At 42.4% G+C, this 8,050-nt stretch overlaps 1 pseudogene; it reads left to right on the forward strand.

The window, feature by feature from the left end:
- The first annotated feature begins 3,959 nt into the window (after positions 1–3,959).
- LOC118655750 lies at positions 3,960–6,842 on the forward strand (annotated as a pseudogene).
- Positions 6,843–8,050: the final 1,208 nt, after the last annotated feature.

An 8,050-nucleotide genomic window follows, 5' to 3' on the forward strand; every position in this document is an offset into this window, starting at 1 on the left:
GTACACTCTAATATTTGCCAAGGGTGAAAAATAAAGACGTGATTTTATTTTTTCCTACTGAGTAAGAAGGCATGGGAGATTTTTCAGGATGACTGTGAGAGGTCAATATCATGGAGGGCAGCTACCAGGCTAAGCCACAAAATAGCCTTTAGGTTTCCTGGCCCAGAGAGGACTCTTCCAAAGTCACTGAAGAGAAAGAGGCTGACACCAGCTCATATAGAAGGGCCTCTGCAGTGTCACAAGACCTGAGTTTGCATCCTGACTGTGTGATCTTGGATATCTCACTTAGCCTCTCCTGGGGTAAAATTTGATACTGTATGGGGAGAGACTCTGTGCCAGGCATCCCAGTAAGGTCAAATTACTGGTTGTGCCCAGGAAGTAGGGAGTCTGGTGATTCCCAAGTCAATTTTATGAGTTGAACTGCATACAAGTAAGAGGTAGTTGAACAGGAAGGTAAGTCAGGAAGAGAAGGAAAATAGTATTATAAAGAGGAAATTAGCCTGGTCGGTGTGGTTCAGTGGTTGAGTGTTGACCTGTGAACCAGGAGGTCATGGTTTGATTCCCAGTCAGGGCACAGGCCTGAGTTGGGGGTTTAAACCATGGTAGGGTGCATGCAGGAGGCAGCCAATCAATGATTCTCTCTCATCATTGATGTTTCTACCTCTCTCTCCCTCTCGCTTCCTCTCTCTGAAATCAATGAAAACATATTCTTTTTAAAAAAATGTTAAAGAGGAAATTATGTCTAATTACCAGGCCTATGGGGTGAGGGCCTAGAACAGCGGTTCTCAACCTGTGGGTCGTGACCCCTTTGGCAGTCGAACGACCCTTTCACAGGGGTCGCCTAAGACCATCCTGCATATCAGATATTTACATTACGATTCCTAACAGTAGCAACATTACAGTTATGAAGTAGCAACGAAAATAATTTTATGGTTGGGTCACAACATGAGGAACTGTATTTAAAGGGCCAGAAGGTTGAGAACCACTGGCCTAGAAGCTGAAGTGGTTACTTCCTTATTCTAAATGTTCTGAGACGTGAGCTCCATGTGTGGGTATGTGTAGAATCACTTGGGAAGTTCCAGAAATGCCTAGAGGAAACTGAAGAAGAGGAAGAAGATTGTTGGGATATTCAACAGTAAGTTTGTAAAGGATCTCATCCAGGGAAGTTGGGGTAAAAATGTCAACATGACTTTTAACACAAGGCCATTTAATCCTCATAGCCCTAACTGGTTTGGCTCAGTGGATAGAGCCTCACAATAACATGAGGAGGTAAATATTATTATCCCTACTTACCCCTTTTCTGAGCTTCAGAAAGTTTAGGTAGATAGCTGTACTACTGTTTATATGTGTGCAATGATTTGAATCAAGGTTTTACCCAAAAGCAAATGTTCTTTCCAGTAGCTCACACTGCCTTTAAGCCTTAAATCTTATTTATTTGCCTATTCACAGCTGTAAATTTCTTAAAACAGACAACTGAAAGGGATACTCTATTGTTTCAGATTCAGCAGAGTTAATAGAGTCAAAAAAAAAAAAATAGGGAAAGCAGAAATTGATTTTGAGAACAACCCAGGAATATAAATCAGGAAACTCAAATCTTTATACTTTCTGTATAAACACTTTCCTTTCTTAGATTCACAAGAAAGCAGAGTGGAAACACTGGGTGAGATCACTCTCACTGCTCTTCTAAAGGTCAAACACTTTCTTTATCTAACTCTGATTTTCTTGGGTTGTGTGGAATTTGGTGAGTTTGGTTTCATCATTGACGACTCTGGCACTTCATGTTGGAGATTTAAGCCATTTTGACTTATGCCTTGGTTGTCTCGAGGTAACGCAGTAAGCAGCTCTTCCAACTCACAGTTTTGATTGTTTTTAGTGTGGTGACCTTAGGTTGCAAAGAAAAATCTCAACAAAATTGAGATATTCTCTAGCAGCTTTAGTTTTACTTCATGTCATGTCTGAGCTACCTGGATTTCTTGAATCCTAAACAGAACTACACAAATCTTGCCTTTTCCAAGAAGAAATTTCAGTCATTTATTATTAACAAGCAGAGAGTTCTTTTCATGTTTCAGAGACACAACATGTGGTTCCCTGGGCCAGGATCTCCTTTCCTGCATTCTCAGGCTAGCTCTACCCAGGGAAATCATTACACCTGTTGATCTTAGAAAAAATTTATACTAATAAAAGTGTAATATGCTAATTAGACCGGATGTATATATATTTGACTCAAAAGTTAGCCTTTATGTTTCGGCATTACTTCATTGGAGAGTGCTTTACACTTTCACATCCATTTTTAAAAAGTGCTTTCATATTATTTACTCACTTGATTCTATGTGGTTTGGAAAGGCATTTAGCACTGTCCCCACTTTATAGGTAAGTCTAAGAAAGCTTGGTTGATATAATGAACATCTTAAGGCTAACAAATGGCTCCTTATTCTATGCACTGATTCATGAGTGTTCCATTTATCTATTGCTATGTAACAAACTACCCCAACTTAGTACTCACAGATTCAGAGCAGCAGGGAATTTGGACAGGGCACAGAGGGGATGGCCCATTTCTGCTCCCCAATGTCTGAGGCCTCACAGGTAGGAAGAAATGGCTGGGGTTGACCAAAATGCCTGGGGTTGGAATCATCTGGAAGCTTCTTTATTCACATGGCTGGTGCCTAGGCAAAGATAACCACTCATGCAAGACTATAAACCAGAATACCTGCATGCCATGGCCTCTCCATGGGGCTTGGACTCCTCACAGCATGGCGTCTATACAGAGGAGCATCCCAACAGGGAGCATCCTGAGGGGAAAAGTTTCGAGAGAACTAGGCAGAAACTGAATGTCACACAGCATCCCTTCTGCTGCATTCTATTAGTTATAAGTGAGTACTTAACCCTGATTCAATTCAAGGGAATTTTGGTGGAGAAGTGGCAGGGTCACATTTAGAAGAGCACACGGGATGGAAATGTTATTGTAGCCATCATTGACAAATACAATCTTCCACAGTGAGCAAAATATCTTTCCTACACAAATAACGAGGGATAAAAGACAAAATTTTCTGAAGTAGGGTTTAACTGATTATAAAATAAGCAAATATTAAGAGCTTTTCCACACACCAACAATAGGTAAAAAAATAAAGCGGGGGAAAAAACATGCCCATTGACATCAGCACAGCAAAATATATAAGAATTTAGAAAAAGTTAAAAAATTATACAGGACTTGTGAAGAAAACATTAAATATTCTGAAATATAACTTAAAACTGAAATAAAGGAAGGGAGAGATATTATGTTTCTTAATAATGTTATTTCCTTTTTTTAAGAATGTAGCCTTGAGAGCCACTTATCTTTTTCTTTTTTAATATATTTTTATTGATTTCAGAGAGAAAGGAAAAGGGAGGGAGAGATAGAAACATCAATGATGAGAGAACCATTGATTGGCTGTCCCCTGCACGCCCCAGACTTGGGGATCCAGCCTACAACCCGGGCATGTGTCCTGACCCAGAATCAAACCGTGACCTCCTAGTTCATATGTCAACACTCAACCACTGAGCCACGCCAGCTGGGCAATAATGTTATTTCTGACCAAATGCAACACATCCTGCTCTTGAACAATATTATTTCTGCTAAAAATGTAACTTAATGCCCAGAAAAAGCCCAACATAGACTTATGTGAATTTGATAATATGAATGTAAAGTATTAGAATTAAAGAGTAAAAGTATTAGAATTGTCAATAGCCTTATTAATAAAGAATAAATAAGGGCATAAAAAGCATACGAGGTAGTGCCCACAGCAGTCCCAGATCTGTCTCTTGCTTCATATTTGGATGAAACAGACCTAGGGATGCTCCTTCTTCCAGCCTCTAGCCACTCTCCTGCATCTTATCCAGTCACCACCTTCCAAATCACCTCCAGGACCAGCCAACACACCGGTGGTTTTTTTCCTACCTTAACTCTTTATTGCTGAACAACCATGAGCTCCCAAATGCGTCAGAATTATTCCACCAAGGTGGAGGCTGCGGTCAACCTCCTGGCCAACCTGTATCTGCAGGCCTCCCATACCTACCTCTCTCTGAGCTTCTGTTTTGACCGTGATGATATGGCTCTCGAGGGCGTGGGCCACTTCTTCCTGAGTTGGTGGAGACAAAGCGCCAGGAGGCTGAGCATCTCTTAAAGTTGCAAAACAATCGCAGTGGCCTCATTCTCTTCCAGGATATGCTGAAGCCTTCCCAAGATGAGTGGGGCAAAATTCAGGATGCTGGGAGAAACCAAGATGGCAGCATAGGTAAACACCTGAACTTTCTGCCTCGCACAACCACTTCAAAATACAACTAAAAGACAAAATGGACATAATCCAGAACCACAGGAAGGCTGGCTGAGTGGAAATTCTACAACTAGAAGGAAAGAGAAAAGCACACTGAGACTCAGAGGAGGTGCGGAAGTAAAGTTCTGAGGTACGGAGGTGCACGCGGAAAGGGCTGGCAACTGAGGATGTGGTTGTCTTTTTCAATCTGGAGGGAGACACAAGCTCCCAACAGCCCTGAACTCCAGTTCTGGGCGAGTCTCTGGGGACCCAGACTCATACGGGGAGAAACTAGACTGTCTGACATCGGGTGGAACTCGAGGGCGGCTTTCTCTCAGAGGTGCTTGCAGCGATTACCATGGGACAATAAGACCCAGAGCCCCTTAGGGCAGGACTGAGGATCAGCCATAGCTATTTGCTCCGCCCTGTTGATTCCCTGAGAACCCGCCCCAACCCAAGCTGTGCGCAGAGGCTTTTGCATATGAACGGCCTGGCCCTTTGCAATCTAAAATTACCTAACAAACTGCAGCTGGGTCAGAGACCCAGAACATCCAAAAGAAGGCTCAAGGCCCCACAGCAGCTTGCATTGCTTCACAGCTGGGCCTCATCTGGGCACCTCCAAATCCCAAACAAAGAAGAGGAATCTGCAGATGTCTCTGTAGCTCCTGCTGGGTAGCCTCAGGCAGAGGCTAAATTAGCACCTCCTTAGAGATACAAGAGCCAGTGTACCCAGTGGTCAGAGTGGGACCATCCAGATTACAACTCCTCAGATCCATAAGGGACACACTCAGGGGGCAGACTCGGTGAGCACCAAATCCCCACTGAAGCAAGTCTTGCCCCAGAAGGGTGTCTTCATCACAGAAGTTCTCCCACTGTAGACACAGCTGATTCTCACAGCCAATTGGCCTGGAGGTCAATTCCTCCCAATGATATCAACAACAATCAAGGCTTAACTACAATAAGACTGTTCACACAGCCCACAAAGGGGTGCACCAAGAGTGTCCACCTCAGGTAATTGGGGAGGCTGAGCCACTGGGCCCTATAGGACACCTAGCACAGAAAGCCACTCTATCAACATAGGGAAGCAGCCAAAATGCAGAGACAAAGAAAGAGGAACAAGTGACAGAAATGGAGGAAAGCAAACTACTATATATAGAGTTCAAAACCACGGTTATAAGGTTTTTCAAGAATTTTCTAGAAACCACCGATAAATTTAGTGAGACCCTCAAGAAATCTAGTGAGACCCTTGAGGTTATGAAAAAGGACCAACTAGAAATTAAGCATACACTGAAATAAAAATATTATACAGAGATCCAACAGCAGACTATAGGATTGCAAGAATCAAGTCAAAGATTTGAAATACGAAGAAGCAAAAAACTCCCAACCAGAAAAGCAAAAAGAAAAAAGAATCCAAAAATATGAAGATAGTGTAAGGAGCCTCTGGGACAACTTCAAGCATACCAACATCCGAATTATGGGGGTGCCAGAAGAAGAGAGAGAGCAAGATATTGAAAACCTATTTGAAGAAATAATGACAGAAAACTTCCCCTACCTGGTGAAAGAAATAGACTTACAAGTCCAGGAAGGGAAGAGAACCCTAAATAAAAGGAATCCAAAGAGGAACACACCATACACATCATAATTAAAATGCCAAGAGCAAAAGACAAAGAGGATCTTAAAAGCAGCAAGAGAAAAACAATTAGTTACCTATAAGAGAGTACCCATATGATTGTCAGCTGATTTCTCAACAGAAACTATGCAGGCCAGAAGAGAGTGGCAAGAAATATTCAAAGTGATGAATAGCAAGAACCTACAACCAAGATTACTTTACCCAGCAAAGCTATCATTCAGAATTGAAGGTGAGATAAAGAGCTTCACAGATAAGAAAAAGCTAAAGAAGTTCATCAACACCAAACCAGTATTATATGAAATGCTGAAAGGTATTCTTTAAGACGAGGAAGAAGAAGAAAAAGGTAAAGATAAAAATTATGAACAACAAATACATATCTATCAACAAGTGAACCTAAAAATCAAGTGAATAAAAAATCTGATGAACAGAATAAACAGGTGACTATAATAGAATCAGGGGCATAGAAAGGGAGTGGACTGACAATTCTTGGGGGGAAAGGGGTGTGGGGGGTGCGGGAAGAGACTGGACAAAAATCGTACACCTATGGATGAGGACTGTAGGGGGAAGGCAGGGGGACTGGGAACCAGGTGGAGGGGAGCTATGGGGGACAAAAAGATGAACAACTGTAATAATCTGAACAATAAAGATTTAATTTAAAAATTAATTAATTTAAAAAATTCAGGATGCCATGGAAGCTGCCATGGCCTTGGAGAGGAACCTGACCAGGCCTTTTTGGAGCTGCATGCTCTGGGTTCTACCCACACAGACCCTCATCTCTGTGACTTCCTGGAGAACCACTTCCTGGATGAGGTGAAAGTCATCAAGAAGATGGGCAACACCTGACTAACATCTGCAGGATGGCCAGCCCTCAGGCTGGGTTGGGCGAATATCTCTTAGAAAGGCTCACTCTTAAGCATGACTAGGAGTTTTTGGAACCCAGAGGCTTTTCAAAGGCCCCTCTGCATTTCCCTGGTGTCTGGCTTTTACCTGAGCTTCTTCCCAAAACTACTAGCCATTCTTTTAACCATCCTGAAGCCCTCTCCCATGCATTGGACCAAATGAAACAAAAAAAGCTTTTTGCAGAAAAAATAAAAAAGCATCCCAAATATTAAAATGTTATAAAGCTTCAATAATTTAAATAAAATTGGGTAACCATATGCCTGAGACAGTCCCAGATTACACCTCTTGCCCCAATCCTTTCTAATAAAAGAGTAATATGCAAATTGACCATCACTCCAACACACAAGATGGCCAAGATGGACACAAGATGGCTGCCACAAGATGACCAGCAGGGGAGGGCAGTTGGGAGGAAATAGGCCTGCAGGGAAAGGCAGTTGTGGGGACCAGGCCTGCAGGGGAGGGCAGTTGGGGGAAAACAGGCCTGCAGGGGAGGGCAGTTGGGGGGTACCAGGCCAGCAGGGGAGAGCAGTTAGGGGCAACCATGCAGGCAGGTGAGGGCAATTAGGAATTAGGGGTGACATGGGTTGGCAGGGGAGGGCAGTTAGGGGCAATTGGGCTGGCAGTGGAGCAGTTACGCATTGATAAGGCTGGCAGGGGAGTGGTTAAGGGGTAATCAGGCTGGTAGGCAGGCGAGCAGTTGGGAGCCAGCAGTCCTAGATTAGAGAGAGTGCAGGCTGGGCTGAGGGACACCCCCCACTCTGTGCATGACTTTCATACACTGGGCCTCTAGTGTAATTATAATTCCTTTTACTTTCAAAAGTGTTTTGGTTTGAATGATAAATTTTATGGCCATTCTACAATTAATCACATATACAGGGTGGGACAAAAGTAGGTTTACAGTTGTAAATATGTGAAATGGAGTTTATGCTTGTATTATTATTTATTAATTATTGTATTATTTTCCACGGGAACAACTATAAATCTACTTTTGCCCCATCCTGTATCTCTACTTCCTCATCAGATCCCATTTAAATAGCAGTAAATAGATTTTTTAAGATTAGTGGCAAGGTCAAAGAGAAGAGATGGATGAATGGATGGATGGATGGATGAGAGGATAAACAACATATATGTAGGTGAACAGATAGGTAAATATATGGATGGATAGGTAGTTGAGTGGATATATAGGTTAATAAGTAGATTAATCATTCAACCGACAACAAACCAATAAGAA

Source organism: Myotis myotis, unplaced genomic scaffold (genome assembly GCF_014108235.1).
Source record: "Myotis myotis isolate mMyoMyo1 unplaced genomic scaffold, mMyoMyo1.p scaffold_m19_p_5, whole genome shotgun sequence".
In the NCBI taxonomy this organism is placed as follows: domain Eukaryota; kingdom Metazoa; phylum Chordata; class Mammalia; order Chiroptera; family Vespertilionidae; genus Myotis; species Myotis myotis.